Source organism: Vicugna pacos, chromosome 15, assembly GCF_048564905.1.
Source record: "Vicugna pacos chromosome 15, VicPac4, whole genome shotgun sequence".
NCBI lineage: Eukaryota > Metazoa > Chordata > Mammalia > Artiodactyla > Camelidae > Vicugna > Vicugna pacos.
In genome coordinates, this window is record NC_133001.1 from 12,776,985 (window position 1) to 12,803,150 (window position 26,166).

Genomic DNA, 26,166 nt, shown 5'->3' on the forward strand with positions numbered 1-26,166 from the left:
TTGCCTATAAGCTTCCTATTTAATTCCTTTTCTCTCACTCATTCTCCTCCAGGCACACTTACCTCTTAACTCCCTCAGCACCTTGAAGTAGTTGCTCAAATGTCACCTTGTCACTGAAGCCGACCACTCCTCCGACCAGGGCACACACATCCCACACTTCTGATCCCCTGCTCGACTCTGCTGTCTTTTCTCTTTGGTTTCCAATAAGCCTAACATTTGCTTAGCTGTTATGCTTATTGCTTGTTCTCTTTCTCCACTTGCATGCAGACTCCACAAGGGCAGGGATGTTTATCTGATTAGTTTATTTACGTATCTTGGCAATGAGAGCAGAACTTGGTCCAGAGGAGACAATCACTAAATACCTGTTGAATAAAGCAATTAATGAATAAAGATTGTGTGAACAAAAAACAAGAGGGTCCAATTTTGCTGTTGTTGGATAACTAATAACTGCAATGACATATCTGGATGAAAACGTAGATATATTCCCATTACAGTGCTGTTTATCATGTGCGGCATAGCCATCCCATGCTTCTCAAACTGGGATACCACAAACCTAATGTAAGCATGGCACGTCACCCTTTGGTTTCTAACTTTCTCAAAGATGTGGGTAAAAATATTTCTTTCAGATTAGTAAAAACATTAAAAAAATAGAACACAAACTTTGCATGAATCCCAAAGACGAAACCCAAGATTTCACAGAAATAGTTCTGCCTCTAATTCTTCCATCTCATATGTTTGCTTTCCTCTGCCCTAAATGGTAATTCATGGAAAATGCTGAATAATATTTTAATATTAAGCCAAAATTTCAACAGGATAGTTTTTTCTATGTTCAAGGCATTTACTGAGTTCACCAAATACTTGGCAAAGCAACTTCTTCTCATTCCTACGGCTCACAGAGCCTGCCATCATTACCATTAGCTTAATATCCTCTTGGGAACATTCCTACTATTGGAAACCAAGGCCACACCAAGGGCTGAACACCATTCAGCAACTCAGAGAAGGAGAAAACAAGCTACTCTATGCAACGGACTAAATGTTCAGTGTTCTGAGTCTCACACAGAATCCATATCTGATTCTTTAACTTCTTCCCATCAGAAAAAAAAATGAAATACCTTTTAAATCCCTATCACAAAAAGAATCCACACAAATTGTGAATTAAAGCCAAGGTTTTTGAAGATGATGATCTGGGTGCAGGTGCAGGTGCCGTGAAACACCATTTTGCACACAATGCTAGAGGCACTGCCAATCGATGTCCCTACAGTTTACTTTTGTTGTGCAACCACCATCCCCCTCAACCCACAACAATCATTTCGTCATGTCTCCGGGTTTCTGTGGGTCACAAATTTGGGCAGGACACCGTCTGAACAAAGCTGAAGTCTGGAATCATCTGGAGGCATCTCCACTCACACCCCTCGCAGTTGAGACCTAGCTGGGCTGTTGCCTCTCCATTGTGGGTCCTTGCCTGCGCTGTCCGCTGGGCAGAGGTGTGTTCTTTTCAACTCTTTAGTTTTAGTAAAACATGCATACTTTAAATGCACAAATCTCAAGTGGACAGTTATGTGAGGTTTTACAAGGTGAGCACAGTGGTGTGGCTAGATAGATCACTGTGTATTGGGTTCAAGGTTTAGATCAAGATACAGAACATTATCAGCAAACACAGAAGCCCTCTTGTGTCTTCTTTTCCAAAGATGGGCACTCTACTGATGTTTGTCACCATAATCTCATTTTGCCTTTTTTGAACTTTATATAGAAAAGATTTATGCACATGTACACTTGAGTATCTGGCTTCTTTTAGCTTAACCTTACGTAAGCTTAACCTTATCCATATGTTGAAACTCTAGCCACCCTTCACCTTTTTTGCCATATCCACAATCTCTTTCATGATTTCCTCAGTTGCCTCTGTTGTAAATCCTGTGAAGTCATGCATGACATTTGGACACCATTTTCTCCAGCAGGAATATGCTGTTTCCGGCTTGATAGCTTTCATGGCTTTTTCGGTAACAACAATGGTGTCTTCGACGGTGTAATCCTTCCAGACCTTCATGATGTCTCGAGGGTCTCTTCTACAGCACTGACACACTGACAATCCTTTCCCCAGAGTCCAGTGTGTAATGAGCCTTAAAGGTCCTTATGACCCATGGATCTAGAGGCTGAATTAGACATGTTGTGTTTGGGGGCAAGCAGACCACCCCCAAGCCTTCAGTGTTGAAGTCATGAGGCTCTGGGTGGCCAGGGGCACGGTCTGATATCAAAAGAACTTTAAAAGGCCATCCCTTACTGGCAAGGCACTTCCTGACTTCAGGGACAAAGCACTGATGGAACCAACTCAGGAAAAGGGTTCTGGTTGTCCAGGCCTTCTTGTTGTACAGCCAGAAGACTGGCAGCTGGTGTTTATCTTCTCCCTTCAGGGCTCAGGGGTTAGCAGCTTTACAGATAAGGACAGCCCTGATCACAGACCTGCGCACAAGACAGTAGAGCCGGCCGATCCCTTCCTGCCTTAAATTGGTGCTCACTTCTCTTCCTTACCAATAAATATCCTTTGTGGCATTTCCGCCCCCTCTCCCCAGAATAGGGCACTTTTGTCTGCTTTAAAAACCTCTTCAGGAAGATACCCCTTCTCCTCAGTGATTTTCTTGATGGCATCTGGGAACTCATCTGCTGCTCCTGTTACCTGGACATTTTTTTTTTAAAGTCAAACCTCTTTCTAAAAACCATCAAACCATCCTTTGCTGGCACTAACTTCTCCAGCTGTAGATTCTTCACTTTCCTTTTGGTTTAAATGGTCATATAATGACCTTGCTTTTTCTTGACTCATATGCAGTCCATAGGGATGCCTTACTCAGAGCAATTCTGCCCCTATGTAAAAGCTGCATTTTCAACACGAGATGAAGCATAAGGTTTTCACGCCTGTTGGTGTAACTGCCATGACAGCTTCACAAATTTCCTCTTCTTTTTTTTTTACAACGGTCCTTAGGTTGGATTCATTTATCTTGAAATGGCGGGAAACTGCAGCTGCAGACCTCAATCTACTGTGCATATCAAGCAATTCAACTTTGTCCCATAATGTCATGACTTTTCTCTGCTTCTGGGGAGAACTTCCAGCATCACTAGTGGTGCCTCGTATGGGTCCCATGGTGTTAGTCAAAGTTTATGGTATTGCACTAAACATGATAAAAAATACGTGAGAACCATGAGAGATCACCTTTTACTGTGGTAGGCAACTTACTGGAGGGACAAAATGCTCTCTTGGAGATGATTACCATCACATATGTTTTAAGCGGATCCTCACAATATCTGAGCTCACCACAATAGCAACCGACGTGGCTACGGAATTAATATAGCAGTACACTATGTGCTACAGTTAATGTGACGCAGTTATGATTTAACAGGACATCTTTATGTTTGTTTACATTTCTCTCAACTGTGAAGGGTACCGTGTATGGTAAGTGTGAGAATGCTTTGATAAATTTTAACTTTTTATAATAGATCTGATGGTAGTAAGTGATAAACTACACTAGGATCTACATATATTTTATGCATTCATGATATACCCTAATTTTTTTCTTTTTTCTATATTTCTAGGCAGCACAGTTTGCAAGTTTTTTTAAACTGTCACAAATCTCCAAAATACATTCCAAGATATTTATTTTTTAAAAATCCATGGATAAGTGAACCTGTGCAGCTCAAACCCCTGTTGTTCAAGGGTCAACTGCACTTATTAATGGCAATGGATATTTTATCTAACTGTAGTACAGTGGCTGGTACGGTTGAGTCTACCATCTTGTTCTTTATTCCTGTTCTAGATCTGTTCCCTATTCCTTTGTTTCTCCTTGTCTGTCTTCTTTTGTCTACACATCCTTGCTTCATTTTAAAAAATAATTTCTCTAGAAATCAAATATGCCTCTGTTTAAATTCTTAAATTTATTTTTTTAATTGGAGTATAGTTGACTTACAATGTTGTGTTAGTTCTGGTGTACAGCATAGTGACTCAGTCCTACATATATATATACAGTAAATATGTGTTCTTAAGTTATGTCTCCCTTAGATTAACATTTTGCTACTTCAGGTATAATATAATAACTTTGTATCAGTATCCATCCATTTGCCTCCCTTCCTTTTTTTAGGCTATTGTTTTATTTTATTTTGCTTTCACATATTTATAAATTCCATAAAATTTTACCATTGTTATTACTTATGCTTTAAACAACTGTCTCTTAAAGAATTTAAGAAAAGTGAATATGTTTTTATTTCTCCACAATTTTAGCATCTCTGTTCTTCATCCTGTCCTATAGCTTTGATTCTCCACTTAGAATTTCATTTATTTGACAATAACTTTATTCCACTTCTGTTTTTGAAGAATATTTTCATTGGATATAGAATTCTAGTTTGCCGTGTTTTTGTTTTTAGTACTTTGGAGATGTCTTCTGATTTGCATTATTCCTGATGAGAAGGCAATCATTTTTCTTATCATTGTTTTCCAGTACGTAATGCGTGTTCTCTTCCTCTGGCTGAGTTTGCAACCCTTCTCTTTACCTTTGGTTTTCAGCAATTTGAAATGATGTTCCTAGGTGTAATTTTTATTTGTTTTTATTCATCCTGATTGGAATTCACTGGATCTCATGGATCTGGAAGCCTTTTTCCCTTATTAAACTTGGAAAAACTGTGGCAATTATTTCTTCAAATTTATTTTTCTTCCTTATACTTTCTTCTTTTTCTGGGTCTTCTAATGCATGTATGTTAGACTGCTTGATATTATCTCAAAGATTACTGATACTCTGTCTCTCCTTTTTTTTTTTTAAATACTTTATCCTTCCCTTCTTTGGTTTGGATAATTTCTAAACACCTGCCTTTAAGCTCCCTTTACCTATATTCTACAGTGTCTAATCTTCTATGAGCTTATTCAATGGATATTTTATTCTAGAAATTGTATCTTTCAGGTGAAAAATTTACATTTGTTTCTTTTTTATCCTTTCTATTACTTTTCAGAAATAGTTCATCTCTTTACTCATTGTATCTATTTTTTCCTGTGAATTTTTAAAACATATGTGTGTTTTAAAAGTTCTTGTCCACTAATTTCAACAATTTTGTCATTTTTGGTTCTACTTTTATTGACTATATTTTCTTTTCATCATGGTTACATTCTCCTACTTTTTGTAAGCTTTATACTTAAAAAAATTTATCCCATTGTGAACAAAAGAATAGTGGAAGCAAAAGTATAATATTGTTTTGTTTTGTTTAGTTTATTCACCAGATAGTGAAATCCCTTTCGTCTGTCTGGCAGTTAGGATTAAGGGTTGATCATTTGGGTTCCTCTTAGGACCAAACTGAATGGCGGCTTGAATTATATTGAGTTCACCTGTGAACTGTTCAACCCCTAATTTCCTTTGTTGCTATCTTTTTAAAAATCTTTTCAGTATTAGAACTGAGAGGTTTTTTTTTTGTTTTTGTTTTTGTTTTTTTGCTGTAGTTCATGATAAATTTGTTTTACCTTTGGATTCAACAGGAGCCAAAAATTCAATTACTATGAAAATGAATAACATTAGACTTCCAAACCCCCTCCACTATTGTTTTCTTGGCAAAAATTCAGGGATATGGTTAAGGAATATATTTCTCAGGTCCACCAATTTTGCTTTTGCATTGGGGGGTTCATCCAGATTCCAATATGTCCTCTCAACTTACACAATATTCTAAGACTTGTCTGATTTCTCCTCATTCACACAGTCTCTTTGATTATGAGAAGCTGACTCTCCTATTCACTTGTCCCCAGCATGGTCACACTCTAGGTATGGAAGCTGCCATGACTTTCTGTTCACTTATGAAGGAATAATTTTCCTCTAGAACTTAGTTTGTCAAGGATTCTTTGTTTGTAGTACTCTTCGCTAGCTGGTTATAATAATAAAAACATGATTTTAATTTTATCTGGGTTTTTCTTATTCCTTATCTGGTTACTCTTCAGTTTCCTCTGGGTTACTATGGGAACCACAATCTTTTGTATCCTTCTGAATCCTAACTAAAATAAAAACTATCTTGCATTTATTTTTGAAAAATACTGTATATGAATACAGAATTCTAGATTTCAGTTATTTCCTTTGAGCACTTTGAAGATGTCATTCCATTATATCTTTTTCATTATCTTTTTTTCCCCAGTATTTTCTGTTTCAAAGTCAGTCTTATGTCTTATTGTTGTCCCTTTGAAAATATGTCCTTTCCCCCCCCACTACAGCTGCTTTTTTAGGTTTCTCTCTTTGACTTTGATTTTCAGCAGTTCTAATAAGATAAGCCTATGTATGGTGCTATTATAATAATACTCGGTGAGAATCTGTGGTGGGCTTGCATTACCGTTGAACTGCCATTGTAGCTAATTCAAAAATTAATTGGCCATATACAAAAACAGACACATAGATCAATGCAACTGAACAGAGAGCCCAGAAATAAACCCACACATGTATGATCAATTAATCTATGACAAAGGAGCTGAGAATATACAATGGGGAAAAGACAATCTCTTCAGTAAGTGGTGTTGGGAAAACTGGACAGCTCCATGCAAAAGAATGAGACTGGACTACATTCTTCTTTTTTTTTTTTAATGGAGGTACCAGGGATTGAACCCAGGACCTCATGCACACTAAGCATGTGCTCTACCACTGAGCTATATCCACCTTCCAAGACTAGACTGCATTCTCACACCATGTACAAAAATAAACTCAGGAGAGAGTAAAGACCTAAATGTAAGACCTGAAACCTTAAAACTCTTAGAAGAAAACAGAGGCAGTAACTCTCTGACATCAATCTTAGCAATAATTCCTTGGATGTCTTTTCAGTCAAGAGAAACAAAATCAAAAATAAACAAATGGGACCTTATCAAACTTAACAGCTTTTGTACAGCAAAGGAAACCATCAACAAAATGAAAAGGCAACCTATTGAATAGGAGAAGACATCTACAAATGATATGTCTGCTCAGGGGTTAATACCCAAATACATAAAGAATGCATACAACTTAATATCAAAAAACCACCTGATTAATAAATGGGTAGAAGATCTGAATAGATATTTCTACAAAGAAAACATACAGATGGTCAATAATGCTCAACATTGCTAATCATTAGGGGAATGCAAATCAAAACCACAATGAGATACCACTTCACACCTGTCAGGAATGGCTGTCATCAAGAACACCACAAATAACAAATGTTGGAGAGCAAAGGGGAAGAAAAGGGGACTCTTGTACATTGTTGGTGGGAATGTAAATTGGTGCATCCTCTATGGAAAACAGTGTGGAAGGTCCTCAAATTTTAAAAATAGAACTATCTTATGACCCAGCAATTTCATTCCTGGTTATTTAAAGAAAATGAAAATACTAATTCAAAAAGATATATGCACCCCCAATGTACATAACAACATTATCAGTAATAGCCAAGACACACACACAACACACACATAGACACACACACACTACACAATGGAATATTACCCAACCATAAAAAAGAATGAAATTTTGCCATTTGCAGCAACATGGATGGACCTGGAAGGTATTATGCTTAGTAAAATAAGTCAGACAGAGAAAGACAAATACTGTATGTTTTCACTTATATTGTGGAATCTAAAAATAAAGCCAACAAATAAATAGAATAAAACAAAATGAAACAAAACTCACAGATGCAGAGAACAAACTAGTGGGTTGCCCGAGGGAAGAGGGCTGAGTGGAGGGGCAAACCAGGTGAAGGGAGTCTGCAACTGGATATGAATTACCTTTGTATTCTATGGCTCAAAGTGATTCTATGTTCTCACAATAGCCCACACTCAGCCTTTATCAATTCATTAAAATTATTGGCTAACATCTTTTTACCCACTGTGTGACTATCTTATCTTCCTCCTGTGCTCTGCATAGATTGAATCTGTACTCACGTCCTGTTTTCTCTTCAGAAGCATCTGTCTTTCCTTAGATCCTGCAACCTCAGCTCTCTCACAGTTTCTCTCATAAAGTAAATGTTTGCCCCCGATGAAATTAGTGACTGAAATTCACTCTCATTGCAACTCTTGTATAATTGCTTAGATAGAGTTGGCTGTCATTTATTAAGTATACGCATAAGTGTCATTTATGTTGTGTTAAGTGTAAATACCGTTTCTCTGGTAGGGGAAGGAATTGTGAACACTCTGATTTATAACAAAGTCCAACCGTCTTAGCCTGGCTTTCAAAGCTCTCCTTACCCCAGGCACTAACTACACTTCAAGGCTCCGTATGATCCCACTTCTCTGCAGGGATGTTCAGGCGTATGCAGGATGCCCTCCTTAAACATGTCCACCCTGCATCTTTTCTGACTCCGACTACCATTTATTCAGAGTGCCTTTCCACATTACTACTGCCGGTCTTCCCCTTTTTTCATCCATCAAGGCTCAGCTGGACTTTATGCATACCTTCTTTGCTGAGCGCTCACGCTGTCGGAGCTCTATACTGACAGGCAGCAACAGTAACTGAGCCACAACCCTTGCCCTCAGGGAGCTCACGGTCTTCAGTTAGGTTCTTCTCTGAATAAGTGCTTTGTCTGCGAGGGGGATGGTGGTGGTGATGATGATGACAGCTAACCTTTACTGATTAACCTTTTCTTAATCTTTTGTTTCTATAAGCGCTTTTAATCATCACAACCATCCTAGGAGATTATTATTTTTATCCTGATTTTACAATGGAGAAATTGAGCAGAGGGAATTTAATAATAAATGAATAAAACAATAAAATAAATGAATGATTTTTGCTTCTTAAAAAATTCAGCTGCATTAAATAAGGCACTGACACTTTGGATGCTGTTCAAATCTGAACTGTTTTTTTCTTTTTCCTGCTACTTCCCGCTTGATAACACTAAAGAGAGATTACGCTCTTGTTCAAACATGTGGTGTTCTGATCTCCTTTTTATAAATGTGTATTCTTCTCTTGGAGTGCCCTTTAAACTCTGTGAACTCTCTGAGTAAGAAAAAGGACACAGAGATGGTGAAGGAAATATACTCTGCCTCTCCTCCCAAACACACAGTCAGTTTAGATAAGATCCTCTATTGCAACCAGAGTTTTGAGTCTGCTGTGGCTATAGACCTGGAAAGCTCTAAAAAACAGGAAAGGCGCCCACCAGCAGTGTTAGTTTAGGTCTTACTATCAGAGAAGTAATGTTGGAATGGCCAATAGCGTAAGGGAGGAGTCTGCATATTTATTCATCTTTTTCACAAAGATGTATTGATGACTACTACGTAGCTGGTCTTATGAGGGGTGCCTGGCATATAAAAGCAAACCCAGACACCTGGTCTCTGCCTTCAGTACTTGCAGCCTATGAGAATATTCCAAGACTACGACCTGGCACAATTGGGAAAAACGTCTGCAGTTACGTTGGGCCCCCGTGTTCCTCATGTCTCAGCAGCAATCACTACAGACTTTCAAACCAGTCTGTCAGCCAACCAGTCGGACCAAAGACTGGGGCTCAGGAGACTCAAACCACAGTAGTGGAACTAGTTTCCATCCTGAGCCTGGAGTCCTAAGTGGGCTTGGAGACAATTTCAACCCTCCCATGCCGTCCTCCCTCTGAGATGGGCTTGCCCGTTTCCCACGGTCTGTTGAGACTAGAGTCTGCCCTGAACCCCAGCGCACTTGACCTAGACAGGGGTATCTTAACCTTGTGCTTCACTGTTGCATCCAGCATGTGCCAGAGACACTTCGAGTTCTTGTAGGCTTCTTCCCTTAAAAGCTGGACCCCGCTTCTGGTAACTCCAGCTGCTGGCCGGGGTCTTATTCCAAGCAGATGGACCACCCAAAACCATGACATTGTCGGCTTCCTGACTTCAGACATCACCGCTGTCTGGGGGCTGTTGCCTCTGTACCATGTCCTCCAGCTCCAAATCCCCCCAAATGTCAGCCAGTGCCGGGTGGGAGACTGTTTGCTCCACTCTTTGTGCTGGTGGCCACTCTCCCATGAAACCAACTCTTCAGATCGGGTAAAGCTTCCAACACCAGTCCTGTCTTTTACCACTTCTTCCCGGACCCGACAGCCGGCTGCTAAGTCCTAGCGGGCCTCTCATCAAAGCCCTCCAGAGATGTGACAAGCTTTTGTTCCTGGTTGTTAATCCTGGTTTTTATTGTCTTGTGAGCTCATGTGCCAACGTCTGGCACTTTATCCATTGACCTCTTCTTATTTTCCCACAGCAACACAAAGATTTTTCCATAGGAATGCTCTGAACTCCTGTGGTGTGTCTTCTGACCGAGTGCCTTCTCCCAAGGTCAACAGTGAAAGCTGGAGTTGGCGTGTGTCAGGAGACGCGAGTTTCCACGCTGTGCCACCATCTGGCTGCGTGGGCTTTGGGCAATTCCATGCCCTTTGCTGTGACTCAGTTTCCTAGTTGGTAAAACATAAAGGATTGGCCATAAGATTTCTGATGCCTTCCTGCTTCCAGATTTCTTGACGTGAAGTTGGCTGAGAATAACTTATTCAAGCAACTCTCACCTTGTTTCCCTGTTTCCGATGCCCATCAGAAAACACTACCACTCAGCTGAAACTTCTCACCTCTCTCTCCAGCTTTGGATGAAGTGTATTCCTCAGTAAGACATATGTATCCCTTGATTTTGACTTCCCTGTCCATTATTCTTTGATGTCTTGAATTTACAGGATATTTTATTCTTTCCAGGCTCTTTTCATGATGATTGTCCTCCTGGACCCTATTTATTATTCAGTCTCTCTCTTTTTCTTTGTATCTTGTCTCCCCTCCCCTCCTGTTCTCTCTCTTTTTCACTCTCTCTCCTCCCATCTTTCCTCCCTCTTAAGAGTCAGACATTTGATGCTTTGAGAAGTAAGATATTTCTTCACCCAAGGCAGCACAACTAGTTGGTGGCAGATCCGGAACTAGAATTCAGGTCTCCTGACAACAAGTTTAATAGATATTGGACTTTCCCTTGCCCCCTCCCCTCCTCACTGAGCTTTTTTTTTTTTTTTTTTTTAACAGCTATTGTATTGAATTCCTCCAGTATTGCTAATGTTCTGCCTTCTCCCATGACCCGGGAGGGTCTGAGTACTAAAAGAATGGATGAAATGAATTATTCTCTTCTCCCAGTAGAAGGTCTCTAGCAGGCAGCGTGGATCATTTTCCCAAGGTACCCATCTCTCTGGACCATAAGGACTGTCACCACGTGGTTCTCTGGTTCAGCTCTTCTGACGTTTCATCACATTTAATCAACTCAGCAATCAGAGGAATTCCAAACAGTCAGAAAAGAAGAAGCCGAAAATGAGTTTTACCCAACGATGGCCTAGTTTCACTGGCCGGGCCATGAGCTACCAAGGTTGCATAATTCAGAATTTTCCCAAGAGCTGAAAGAACTGTGTGTGTTCCATACATTTCGGTATCAGGAAGGAGGGATTAAGTGAATGTTTTCAGTTTCACAGGAAAAGGTAATAAAAATACAAGTATATTTTGGGTCAGGTTCAATTTCTGCTTGGTTCTTCCAAATCTCTCTGAAGAAAATAGATTGTAGCACAACAGAAATTTTTAACACCCGAGCAGATAACACTCCTTTACCACAGTTCAGGTAGTTATCAGTTCCCCAGTACAAACCTAATTATACACCACGCCGAACATAGCAAGCTTAATAAAATGGGGGGAAAGTTAAAGATAGCGGGTCAGATCTGTCAGTCATAGTAAGACCATCATTAGTTACTATTTTAATGGTTCATTTGATTAAATGCTAAGCTATTGTCTTGTAATTATGTGTATTCAAGGGAAAAATACTCAAGTTCAATTAGGAATGTATCTGGCACTGCACTATGTTTAATGAAGTCGCAACATCATCATAATAAGCAGGGAGTGATGAAAATCTTCTTTTGAAATTGCAGGAGATGTATCTGCAGAGAAGTAGCTAGCACGTGTAATATGATGAGTTCCCTTAAATGGCTCAACTGTTGATCAAAAAAGCAAATTATATAAGTGGATACTGCGAGGCAGAAACATGTGGACACAGCTGGAGTGTCATGTGTCACGGTTCCAGTCACTGCCAGCTGGCGGTCACACAAAGGCAGGCCAAGCCAAACAATTACTGTTATTCATAAGAGCAAATGTGCATTCCATACACACAGTGCAGGCTTTATGAAATAACTGAGCATTCAGATGCATCCAGACAGCCGAGCTGTTTTTTCATCACATGTCCCTGGGTGCCAGGCCAATATGGCAAACTGATTCTGCTATTCAGAAACTCTTATCTTTACCCAATTAACCAAATCACTGTGACGTGTGAGAGTTCTTCATGCACTTTGCTGAGCGTGTCAAACCAGCCGTCTTACCAGGGGCAGATGCACAGCTTCTGGAAGCAATCTGTTTCATTCTTTTTGTTTTTTTTCCTTCAGCTGTAAATACCCCATTAGACCACAGCCTGTTACCAGCCAGAGTTTGGAATCAGCGTCTAACATCTGACCATACATGGGAATTCTGTGCGCCTGTGTGATGGATGTCTTCCAAGATGTTGCCTTGGGAGGGTCAAGGATGGCCAAGGGGCAGGCAGCAGCAATTCATACTCTTGTTGAAGGGAAAAAAAAATCAATCGGAGAATATTCCAAAAGATAGTCTAGTAATGTACTGAGATGAGAATCCCTGGATTGCTTAAAATGTAGACCCCAAAGGAAGGAGAAAGAATACGGAGCTGTTGTTTTCATAATTTTTATCTATTTTCTTCAAATAAAATGTACCCATAGCTCCTTGCCTATTATTTCCGTCAAGAGACAAGGTCATGGGCACATGTGAAGATGTGCGCCATCACGTCACTGCACACAGCCAGGTCAGAACAGAAAGAATGCTGGAGAGGAAGGTGTGGATCACTGGACGGTGAATGGTTATACCTTATCCCTCCAAAGAAGAGACGGGTACTCTGTCTACACAGCACTGTCCACCAGAAATATAATGTGAGCCGTATTTGTGACATAAGATCTTCTAGTAGCCACACTCCACAAAGCAAAAAAGGAACAAGTGAAATTAACTTTAACAAAATACTTTATTTAATCCAATATATCTAAGACATCATCATCTAAGACATCATCGTTTCAACATATAATCAACGTAAAAGCACTAACAAGATATTTTATAGTTTTTTGTACCAAGACTTGAAGTGTGGTGTGCCTTTCACACATACAACCCACCTCAAGTTGGACGAGCCACATTTTAAGGGCTTAGTAGCCACATGTGGCCCATGGCTACCAATTTGGACAGCGCAGCACCAGACTTCCGACAGTGGGAATTTCAAGTGTGCCCAAGCTCGCTTTGTCCAGGGCCATGGAGTAACATCTAATACACCGACCGAACAGTCAGATATTCTGCTTCTGGTCTTAACTCTGCTGTCAATCTCCCTCCTCCTTAGTTCATTTATCCATAAGATGGAGGGAGCAGCATCTGCCTTACCACTTCTGTGTGTTCTTTGAGAGTTCAAATTAGATTGCAGATGACTATTTTGAGAAACAATGTTCTATAAACATCAGATTCAGCAAAACACCTGAAAACTTGTTGTCGCCGAAAACTTGGAGCTGAAAGTTCTAAGAAGTGAGGAAAGCCATTCTAGTCCTTAGTTCTCTGTGACTTGTTACTCCTTTCAGACGATAGGTTTTAAAATCAGATATGATTTTAAAGGCTCAAGTCCCCCTCACTACCTATAAAGGTCTGTGGAGGATTTTTAAAAAATAATCCAAGAATTTTAAAGCCTCCATGATAAGGTCATCATTATTTTGTATATTCCTGTACCAGCCCCTAAGGCACCATATCAAAGGCTATCAATCCAGATCTGCCATAGTTACCATATTTAGCATTATAAGTGTTTGCCAAGACTAAGACTGTTGGTAACAATGACAACCATCTTTGTATGCATAGAGACTCATGTCTTAAGTTCAAAATCATAATCATGATGGTAATGCTTCTACACAGTGCCTTAAACTCTAGAAGGATTTTCAGATTGGCTACATTTATTCCTTAGTTCAGCCTTTTTGATACCGTTGTAAATGAGACTGCTGTCTTACTTTCTCTTCCTGATGGCTCATTATTTCATTTACTTGAGATTTCTGTATTTTTTCTTGGTAAATTCAGCTAAAGATTTGTGTGTTTTGTTTATCATTTCAAAAAACTAGTTTTAGTTTCATTGATTTTTTTCTTCCTGTTGTCTTTTTAGACTATTTCATTCACTTCCACTCTGCTCTTGGTTAATTTCTTCCTTTGACTAACCTTAGGTTTAGTTTGTTCTCCTTTTTCTATTTCGTGGAAGTGTAAAGTTAGGTTATTTATTTGAGATCTTTATTTTTCTTAATATAGGCATTTATTGCTATAAAATTCCCTCTAAGAACTGCTTTTGCTGTGTCCCATAATTTTTGGTATGTTGCGTTTCCATTTTCATTTGTCTCAAGATTTTTTTTTTAATGTCTCTTGATTTCTCCTTTGCCCCATTAGTTGTTCAGGAGCATGTTGCTTAATAGCCACATATCTGTGTATTTTCTAGCTTTCTTCTTGTAATTGATTTCTAGTTTCATGCCATTGTGGTCAGAAAAGATGCTTGATACGATTTCAATCCTCTTAAATGTGTTAAGACTTGTTTTGTGACATATCATGTGATTTATCCTGGAGAATGTCCTATACCTGTTTGAAAAGAATGCGTATTCTGTTGCTGTTGAACAGATTCTGTATGTATCTGTTAGGTTCATTTGATTAACAAGGAGTTTAAGTCCAATGTTTCCTTATTGATTTTCTGCCTGATGATTTATCCATTTTTGAAAGTAGGACATTGAAGTCCTCTAATATTGTATTGCTGTCTATTTTTCCCTTCAGGTTTGTTAATATTTGCTTTATATATCTGTGTGCTCCTATGTTGAGTGCATAAGTACTTACTACTCTTATACCCTCTTGGTGAACTTACCCCTTTATCATTATATGATACCTTCTTTGTCTCTTATTGCAGTCTTTGGATTAAAGTCTATTTTGTCTGATATAAGTATAGGTACCCCTGCTTTCTTTTGGCTTCTATTTTCATGGAATATCTTTTTTCATTCTTCACTTTCAGTGTACGTGCTTCCTTAAAGCTGAAGTGAGTCTCATGTAGGCAGTGATAGTTCAGTTTTGTTTTTCTATCCATTCAGCCACAATATGCCCTTTGATTGGAGAATTTAGTCCATTTACATTTAAAATAATTATTGCCAGGTATGGACTTACTATTGCCATTTGGTTAGCTGTTTTCTAATTGTTCAGTATTTCTTGAATGAGTGAATGGATGAACAAATGAATTAAATACTTATTCAACTGAAACTTTTTTACCATTATTTTCCCAAATCATTAGTACAAAGTTTTCATCGAGTAAAATGCTTCCTCCCTCTCCCACCATGTGATTACAATGCAAAGGCACTCATCTTAGAAAAATCATGCCTCAGTTTGCAACAAAGCTTTAAACCTAAAGGCAGACCAACAAGAATTGCCAGTGGTAGCTCAGCTGGAAGAATGTAACACCTTAAGTTAGGTGTGGTATGTGGCCTAAAACATGGGACACTCATGACTGTTTTGCTCATTCATTCATTCACTCATTCATTAATTCAACAAATACTACTTGAGTATGCTGTTACGTGTCCCCTAAGCACTGGGGAGATATTGATGATCAAAGCCCCTAACATGTTCTCTGTCCCCATGGGCTTATCAACTACTTGTTTCCTTCAGAATGTTGGGTATAAGATGTGCTGACGTTTCTCAGTGTCTGTCCATCAGAAGATGAAAATAAAGCTTCTTTTATCTTTCACGTTAAGAAAATTAAGTCTCACTTTTAATTCTTCCTTCCCCACCCTCACTACCCCCAGATTTCAGAAGTTTGACTAATAGCACTCATCCATGGAACCACTCCAACAGCCACTCCTGGTGCATGTCCAAGTTCATTAGAAATGAATCTCCTCTCCTCTGCCTTTTCCAGGAACAGCCAAGGACACCGAGGGGGAGGTTCACACTTAAACTGTCGTGGAAAGACCCCAAACCCACATCAGACATCCTGGCTCCCAGGCCTGTGCACAGGCGGTACACCGACTCTGGCTCAAATCGAAACTGCTTTAGTCACCTCTCAGGATGCCCAGGGCTCCGTCAGAAACTTGAGCTAAGTGAGGACAGCCCACCTCCAAATGCTCCTTCTCTTTTTTCACATTTTTTTCCATGGCTCCTGACACTTCTTGGCCACCCATCATTTTCTATTTAGTTGTGGGCAGTCTTCTTATCTTCAAAGTGTTTTCCTTCGCCTTGCAGAGGGAAGTCTACCCCTAAATAAAGTTCTTGGTTTTCTGTGTATCGACTGTCTCTGCCAGGAGCCCAGCTGCTTTCGGACTCCGGCCACCGGGCTTCGGCCAGCATTTCCGAGTTTCCACTACGGGAATAGATTCCTTGGAAGGAGACTTGCTTCTTTTGGGCCATAAGGCCTCTTTTCTGAGAGGGGAGACTGAGCGAGGAAGCCCAGGGGAGAGCCGGCTCAGAGGTTCTATGAAAAAGGTTCTTCAGGGCTGGCTTGAACGGTGGTTTTGTCTGACAGAAGAATCCCTCAGTCTTTCTGGTTTTGGCCACGGCTCCCGGCTTCTTCGTGAGATGTTGATGAATTTGTGCCTGGTTCCTCTCTCAAGATTACCTCTGTGTTTACACTGTGCTGCCGCGGACTCATTGCTGTATCTTGAATGCTCATTCAAGGGGAGTAACTCAAGGGCTGACAGCTGGTGAGGTCATGCCGCAGTCTCGCCAAGGCCCGGCTGCCATTACAATGAAGTAATAATGTATTTATAACACACCTAACCGCTGATGGCTTCTATTGCTGTGGCTTTTCCCCCTGCCTTTGCACAGATGTTTTTTGAGAACTCAAGAATTGGCCTCCAGAAACAACCTCCTAGCAAACAAACTCTGTCTGTTGACTCTGGCGGGTGCTTGTAACGAGAGTTGTTAGCACGCGGGATTTATGTTTCAAATATCATTTTAATTTCTTAGGCAGCATTTTTACCACAAGATGTTAATTCACGGGTGCACTTCAATCCAAAGTCTCTCTCGCTCACTCTGTGTCCTCTCTCTCTTCCTCTCTTCCTCCTCCCTGCAACCTTCTCCTTTATTTCTCTCTCTGCTTCTCTCTCTCCTTCTCTTTTAATGAAAGTTAGAAACTTGGTATCCAAGGAAATAGTCTTAATACTTGATTCATTGAAACACAGTGCATTCATTTCCTATGGAATTTACTCTGCAATGTCACAGTCTTTGAATTCGATAAATTATGCGCCTTTGCAATCATTATGCCTGTCTCTTTATCCCCCCAGTGGCAACCCCTTCGTCACACAGAAGGACACTGCAGTTAGTCCCAACAGGAGCAGCTGATCTTCCCGAGAGATACAAGCTGCATTTCACATTTATCAGGGAATGATGGGAAAGCATTTTAAAGAAGACAGTGCACACAGTAGGTTGACATCTGGGATGGAGTCCCATGAGAACTGTGAAGTCTCTTGTAATCTGAGCATCTCCCGATGGTGGTGGGTCCTTGATGACACCCCTATTGACTTCACAGTTAGCATTCCAGAAATTAACAAAACCCGAAGCTGTTGGAGAGTCTGTCCTGACAATCTCTTTCTCCTACAGTCTGGACGCATTTTGTCTCAGCCTCTTAGTCCCCTGGCGGAATCAGCTCTGGAAGCCACCACCTTACACAAAGAACTCCCCTTGCCTCACAAGCCCCCTCCCCACCCCTCCAAGGCACAAGTAAATATTTCCAAATCCCCACACATCCTTCTTGATTTTTCACTCGCTCTGAAACAGGTGACATCACCTCTGGGACTTGAGACAGGAGGGTAAAAGCTGCCGTCTCTCTCCCCGTCTAGGGCTTTCTGTAATCCAGGGCAGTTGGCTTCTGATACACAACAGTCCATTGATGCTTCTGAAGCCACAACTCCAAGGCCTCTGCTTGGTCCTGACTCGTGACCTCTTTGAAACTGCAGACTCTGTAGGGCACAGCCTCCTCCAGCCTTCTCCCTGGTTGATTTCTGCCACACTCCCCTGGCTGGGTCCTCTCTAGCTTCTCTAGCCATTCTCTTTCCTCTGTTGTTACCTGGTAAATCTTGGGTTGCCTTCTGGCTCTGGGTCTCCACACTCTCCTGGGCAGTCTTTTCCAACACCCCCCGTCCACAGTTTCAATCACACACGTTTCCCGCTCGCTCTGACCCTCACGCCTCTCTAGCTACTGGACACACCCACTTCCGGACGTCTGGGAAGGGGTGAATTTCCCACTTGCTGCCTGACGTGTTCCTTTTCCTCCTGCAGCGAGTTCTAGCCCCCAAGAAGTCCCACCCTTCACTCAGGAGGCCCCACTTGGAATCTCAGCATCACCTCCGTCATCTCCCCTCCTCCGCTGCGGCCCCTCTTGCCTCCTGGTCTACTCCTTCACTGTTGGCTCTGCCTTTTTACCATCAGGAGAAACGTCTGGATCACTGTGGTGCTTCTCAAACAAACTCGCTGGGCCCTGCCCTGGAGACTGTGACTCAGCAGGGCTGGGTGGGGCCAGGACTCTGTGTGGTGCTGGAGCTCTGAGGGATGAGGACCGGCAGCCAGGTGGAGAAACACGGCTGGGGAGACGGGCTTTCTGTTTCCAGACAGCCTGCCCTGGGTTAGGAGGACCCCTCGTCATCCCCCACCTGGGTTTGCCCCTGCCTCCCCAGCTCCCTTCCTCCAATTGGACGCCCTGCTACAGCCAGAGGAACTTTCTAGACAGACATCCAGTCATGTCATTTCCTTGCTGAAAAACGTGGGCTGCTGTTTTCTGCTGACAGTTCCACAGCCCTTATCCTGACTGGTCAGTTGCTCTCGTTCCCCTACCTGGGCGCCTTCCTGACACCTTTCCCACTGGCAGGAAGGGCCACCACCCCTCCTGGGCCCTGCGGATCAGTCCTGTAGCATGTGCATGACAACTGGAGAAGTTGTTCCAAGTCCAGCTCCAAAGGCAGCACTCACTGGTGGGGGGGGGGGCCCTTCTTGGCCAGAGACGCTCCCTCCTGTGTGTCCCCTGAAGGCCTGGTGCTGCTGGGTTGGCTGCATGTGGGCCTGCTGGCCGCCCCACCCCCCGAGCCCCACCAGCACGGGCGAGGGGGTCCTTCAAGGCAGAACCCACTGCCTCCCACCTGCCCCTCAGCGCAAGCGGGGATAAGCGCTCGTGGGGGTTCTCACAGATGTACATGGTGTTGTCTCCAGGTGAGGACCAGGGCAGGGTTTCCCACACACAACACTGCGAAACGATGGACATTTCTTCCTGGTTCTAACAGACCTTTTCCCCTCCTGAGCGCCCACCCAGCGGGTGGTAACTACTGATGTCTCTGCTGATTCCCTACTGGAGTCACACTGGCGTGGGAAGAGGACAAGGGCTCAGAGAGAACAGGGTTCAAATCCAAGCCTGGCCCTTTCCCTCCATTTGACCCGGGACCAGGCGTTTAACATCTTTGTGCCTCCGCCCCCTCGCCTGTAAAATGAGGTTAATTAGAAGTATCAGCTGTAGGCATGAAATGAGAATCAAATGGGAGGGCCTGGAGAAAACCCCTGGCCCGTAGCGGACACACGACAAATGCCACCTTCTGTCTGTTCTCCAGGAACCAGAGTGCAGTTTAGTCAGTCAAACAGCACACCAAAGGACAGTCCCCGGCTCCCACTGCCGACCTGTCTGCTTTCTCTGGGCTTTGTTGAGACCCTCACTCCTCACTCCTGCCTACAGAGAGCCCTGTGCCTGCTGGTAAAGCCACAAATGGAAGGCACATTTGGACTCAATGTTTTAGCTACCGTCTGACCCCAGAGAAATGACTTAATCCCTGTAGATGTCAGTTTTCTCTTCTATAAAATGGGTTAACATCACTACCTAGCTCACAGCTGTGTTGTAGGAATTCATGCTATCACACACACAGGGCCTTTAGTGCCGGGCCTGACACCAAGGCCTCAGTATCTGGTGGTTACTGTCATTAGGGAAGGGAGACAAGAGTGCTGTCAAGAGCCAACAAAGCCGTCCCTTTTTGGGGGCGTAACCAAGAAACAGACATCCCTGTCTCAGGGATATTTCTTTTCAGGTTGCCTCCCGATACACTGGGGTTTCTGTTTCACTGCCTGACAGAAGACTGACTTAAATGCCTCTACCCTCTTGGTAAATTTTGTTGTGCTAGGCAATTTAATGCAATTAATTATAGGATTTAATATAATTATACTTCTGTAATTAATTTAATAATCCAACTCAATTTAAATTGTTCTTTTTTTTTTTTTTGCATAGAGGGTGCAGCTCCTCACCCAAGCCGTCGCCTCAGGCTTCCCGGAGAGAACCTGGCTCTCTGCCTTTCTTGGATGTTTTGGAAAACAGGAAGGGAGAGCCCTTGAGGTGTTACTCCCTTAATGGATAACTCAAACTTGAGGCTGCAGAGGAACCTGTGTTTCTGACTGTATGCCTTCCTGGGTGTTTCTACTTACGAGAAAAAACACAGGGTCAAGTTCCAGTGGCCATCCTGGTGAAGCCTGAATGACTGGACTTACTGGAAACTGCTTTATAAGCCACAGCAATCCTGTCCTACCCATGTGACAAAGGCCATGTTGCTTGGGTCTGTCTCTGTACAACTTGGCATCCTAGAAAAATTTTCCCAACCCAAGACAGCCTAGTAATGAAGGATCACTGAGTAACTGTTAGGAGTGAGTGACATGGAAGAGAGGTGGACCAAGACCTACAGAACCACATCACATGTGTTACGTGAATGACCTCCCTGCACCAGGAAACCCCGTCTGATTTCTTTTAAAAGCCAAGTCTCAGTTTGTCCTTTAGAATGGGGTGGATTTGAAGTTGGAATGCTTTTTCCCAATTCCTGTTTCTCTAAAGAAATAATCAAGCCTTGATGCTGTGGTTGGTAACGTCTAAAGCTGGTGTTAACACTGCTCCCTGGGGAAGGAGAAACAGCTCTCTCCCAGAAGGTGCACAGACTAAGGCCCAGAAACACTGAGGATGGTTCATGAGCTCCAGCATGGTGAAGGCTATTTAAAATCGATTAATGTGTACTGTGTTTCTGGCACTGGAATTAAACAGTCCTCAATAAACAGAACTATTCGGTCAGGGTAACCACATGAGTCAGAGGCTCCCAATAATGAGAATTTATTCTCACTTGTGTATCTGTGGATGGGCTCGCACTGATCTGATCGACACTGGCTTGAACAGGGCTTGGCTTCAGACTCGTGAATGGGTCTAGGTCTGCCCCACATGCTTCGGAACCACTTTGGCCCAGTGGTTGCCCAAGGCCCACAAAGAGCAGTCCATCTGTGCAAGCATATTTAATGCCTGTGCTCAGAGTCACGTCTAGTAACATCCCATGAGCCAAGGATGCAACACGGCCAAGCTCGAAGTTAAATGGGTGTAACTCCACCCATTATGACGCCACAGCAAGCCAGAGTGGGGATGGGGGTGGAGGAGTTGGGAGAGAGTGATTATTTGCTGGGCAATAATATAAACTATCACAGTAACCTATTTATTTTACATGTAGGGCAAGAAATTCAAGCTTATCTCCTTTTACTGTTTCAGTTAAATTGTATACGAAATAGCAATAACGCATTCTCTTAAGTAATTTGTATTGTGAATTTTTAGTTTAGTGGGAATAGCACAGAAGTTGGAGACAGAAGACCAAATCCTGTCTCTGTGACTTCCTGAGAGGGTGATCTACGGACAAGTGAGCTGACCACTCTAAACCTTAGGACCCTCATTATAAAAGGCAGACAATCCTTCAGCCTGGCTTCCAGCATTTCCATGAGGATAAGGCAACATACTCTGAAAACTGTCAAGTGTCATTGAAATTATTGGGATTTTTCTGATTAGCAGAATGCAAACCCCTCAGCCAAAACAGCACTCACGCTTTTTACAAAGGGAAAGCGGACCTGGTCTTGGGATAGAAAACTTGGGTTGGAACCTTCACTCTACCAATTACCTGACCTTTATGAACCTCAGTTTCCTTCTCTGTAAACCATGGATATTAACATTAGCTCTGCTTACCTCAAGTTTTTCGAAGACATCGAATGAAAGAGTAGATGAAAAAGCATGTCATAAACTGTAAAATGTCACGCCACCTGCAATGGGAGCTCAGAGCTTCATCTTCAGTGACATTAATGTTTGTCATCTGAATAAGGGAGAGTCACAGAGAACTACAGGTTCGAGATGGTTAGTCGTCGTTGTCTTTTTTTTTTTTTCTTCCCTGAGCTACTGGCCTTTAATTCCTCTGGGCCAGAACTGGAACCCTCCCTCCAAACATCAAGTCCAGGACTCCAGAGGCAGAATACCTGGCTGGAACCAAGCTGCATCACTGGCTTGGAGGCACAAGGGAAAAGAGATGTTCATAAGCTGGAAAGGCTGCGTCAAGCTTTCTCCCTGCACCATCCCAGCCAAAGCTTGTCCTGAGCCCAGCTCAACAGAAGCAGCACGTTTCCTCCATCACTGTAAATTCTCTGTGGAACTTCTAGGGGTTCCCAGCACCCCCTATAGCCTCCGAACTGCTGTCCATGTTCTCATAGGCCCCCACCCCATCCCTCATCTCGGGGCAGCGCCTCTGCCCACAGTGGCCTTCAGTCTAGGCAAGGTTAGTCCAGTACCTCTTTGATGAGTAATTCTTTGAGACTGGGGATAGGCGTGGGGGTCCGGCTGCCTTCTGCAGGTCCCGGAGCCAGGCCTCTGACTGTGTCCAGGTCCCCGTCTGGGAGAGCCGCACGTGGGCCAGCAGAGGGTTAGGGCCCTCTCACAGCATTCCCGGGCATCTCTAGGGTCCCCTGGCTCTTGGTGGCACAAGGCCAGCCGCGCCAGGGTCAGCAGAAGGCGGTCTGAGCCTGAGGAGATGCCCCGCTGGGCCTGCCACTGCGAGGCCTTGGCCCAGAGCACCAGACGCCACAGCTTCGTGACAAGAGGCCAGTGCAGGTGCTGCTCTGGGCCCGCCGCAGCTCAGGCAGTGTGAATTAGTCCTGCAAGTCCGGGTCCTGGCAGCTCGGGCAACGCCTGGAGGTGGCCCCCAAACGGCTCGAAGGCTCGGCTGCGGAAGCCGATGGTCTCGGCGGCGAAGTTCCGGCGCAGGCGCTTTAAGGGGGAAGGAGACCATGGGGCCCGGAAACTGTCCTGGAGACCCGGAACTGCTCCCACAGGCTTCCGTGTACACACTCAAGGTCCGAGTAACGGCGGGAGATCTGGGCCGGCTGGCGATTCCGAGGCCCTGGCCCATCACGGCGATGAGGAAGCGAACGTACTTGGAGAGTGTGTCCTTGACCAAGCGGGCGGTGGTCACCTCGAAGGGCAGCTGCCGGGGTTCCAGGGTGTTCCGGGACTCCTTCCAGAAAGCTTGCAGCTGCCGTGCCAGGAGCTGACTGCCCCGCTGCACATCAGGTAGGCGCCTCCGTTTTGCAGGAGCACAGGATGGGCCTGTGTCTTCTCCCACCGCTGGGAACCCTGGGGGGCAGGAGGTCGGGGCCAGCCTCCTCTTCTAGTCCTCTGCGCTGGTGAAGCTCAAGGTGCCGCTAGGGCAGGACAACAGGCTCTCTGCGGCGGCGTCCTCCAGTTTCGAGCTCACCGGGAGCTGGCCGTGCCTCCCCAGGGCCGGGGCGTGTCGCAGCCAGTGGAGGAGCCGCGAGGCTCTGGCACCCTGAGCGTGCGATGCTGGGTCCTAGCTGGGCGGAAGGCTGACCCTGGCCCCGCGCGGGGAGGAGGCGGGCTAAATGGTTCTTCTTCACCTGCAAATGTGGGTTTGGAAGGAGAAGTCGTTTTTAAGATAAAAGTTTAAGGAAAACTGTGTCATAAATATGAAGGCAGAGAGAGAATTCTGGGGATGGAGTGGGCAGCTTTTGGAGGAATGTTGAAGGCTGAGGTTTTTCTCTGGGAAGAAGTAAGCAGAGGGGCTGCAGTAGTGCCGAGGGGCCTGTTTTGTGCGCATCTCACTGGAGGGAACTCAGGCTGTATTCCACTTGGCTTTTCCCTGGGTGTAAACCAGGGGACTGAACTAAAGGGAGGGAGGTGAGGCTGGTGGCTAAGAGCGTGGGAAGATAGGGCTGGATTTATATCCCAGTTGTGCTGCTCACAGAGGAGCAGTATGACCTTGGGAAAATTACTTAGCCTGTCTGCACCTGGGTTTCCTCATCTGTACTGGGGATGAGCATCAGTGCCTAATAGGAAGTGCTGAGCATCTGATGGGTGGGTAATGCGGCCAACCAGCCCCTGTGACCTCAGGGTCATCCCTGGCAGGCCTGAGGGAAGAGCAGAAATAAAAGATGAAGTACTTTCTTGGAGTAAAATGATTGACCGGTGGAGCCTTGCTGTGGACCACCATATAGAATAATTCTCCCTCTTCAAGAACTTCCTTCAGGTTCTCAGCTGAGTCCCTCAGGAAGCCTTTAAGTATCAAAATGTACGGACTGTATTCCAGACCAGTTACTAAATAAGAATTGCCGGGGTTTTGGTCCAGGCATCAGCATCCTCTGGACCCCACTCCCACCCCAAGATGATTTCCGTGTGCAGACAGGCTAAGGATCACTACTCTGGTGCAACAGGCAGCTTCCTCCTGGAGGACAGATTAACATGGTGGTCAGGGGCACATGGCTTTGGAAGTGGTCACATCTGGGTTTGAATCCTGGCTTGGCTGAGGACTAGCCATGGACCTCAAACCTCAGTTTTTAAATCTGTAAATGGAGACCACAGCCCTTACTTGAGGAGTCTCGTGCAAACGTGAAATGAAATAACAAATGTGACCTGATTGGCATATAATGAGTATTCAAAAAATGGCAGCTATTGTTATTCAAAGGGGCCTTCTTTGAGCAATCACTCTATTTAATTTGTCTTGCCTGACCTTCCCCCTTACCATATTACCTGATTTTATTTCCAGTGTAGCATACAAGAGAATCTGAAATCATTTTTGTTTATTATGGGCCAGGCACTTTTACCACAGAGATATTATCTGTCTTGCCTGCCTCTGTGTTCCAAGTACTTAGAACAGTGCCTGGTATACAGTAGGTCTTCAGTAAATACTCAATTAAATGACTGACTACATGTTACCCATCTTTGGAAAGTCTGATTAAAATGGTCACCCTTCCTGTTCAATGGAGAGTTTTAAACCATTGAGTTTCCCTTTAAACAGATAATTGATTGCAACTATTAAAAAAATTCTAGAAACTCAGAGTTATTGGCATAGCATAGCTCTGGAGGGAGTGTGGGAGAGGCTTCTTCAGAGAGCCCTGGAGGCTGGAGAGAGCACACCTGCTTTTCTTGCTGTCTCTGACAGACGGCAAACAGAGAAACTCGGAAAAGGCTCCCTTCCCCCCACAATGAGCTCCATTCCAAGTCTCTTGAAGGTGGGGTGTGCTGAGAAGCCAGCATTGTTTTCTCTCCCACCCTCCAGATCTTTTCCCCTGTCCCCTCAGGAGCCCGCCTACATCTGTCAAACATTCACTCACCTTTTGTTAACCCTTGAGCTTTTCAATGCAAACAAACCTCTTAAAGAGAAAGAAATGCTTCCAGGCAGTTGACGCAGAGACTTAAATGCAAAACTTACAAGTTTGTGCTCGTTGACAAACTCAGGTGGGTTACTTTTATCGTCACTTTAACCCAAAGAGAAGGATGGGGGGCGGGGTGCCAAGGCTTCGGAAAATCCACAGTTTGAAGGTGGCTTCCGTCAGGTCCTTAGGCTCATGCTCCAGATTGTAGGCACTACACTGGGCTATGACTAAAACGGAACCAGCATATTCTTTCTTCAGATTTGCAAATGTGGAGACTGAAGCCCCTAATGTGCAAACTGCCCTACTGGTGACTGTGGAATCTCAGGCACTCCTGGTTCACTCAAGTGTCTGTCACCCCATGTCTGCCCTCCTCAATTACTACAGAGGAGCAAGGAGAGACAAGAGAGTTTGATATCTTGATGGAAACAGGGAATTAAAAGGCCTGGGTCTTTCTTCCAAAAGCTGAAGTTGAAAAGTTGGGAGAAAGAACAAGGGTCTGAGCAAAACAAACTCCCCAAATCAGTGACTGTCTGGACCTTGAAGTGACTTTCTGGTCAACCCAGGCAGCCGAGCGAGTCTTTCCCTCTGGAACAAATAATCCAGGCTGTGTGGGAAAACATAGTTTATTGCCGTTATTTGTTTCCCCGTTGCCTGGAGCCATCCTT

General features: G+C 43.7%; 1 pseudogene; it reads right to left on the reverse strand.

Annotated features, from left to right (window-relative positions):
* Positions 1 to 273: 273 nt before the first annotated feature.
* Positions 274 to 26,166, reverse strand: part of LOC102532509 (sorting nexin-21 pseudogene) — a 63,867-nt pseudogene continuing 37,974 nt past the window's right edge.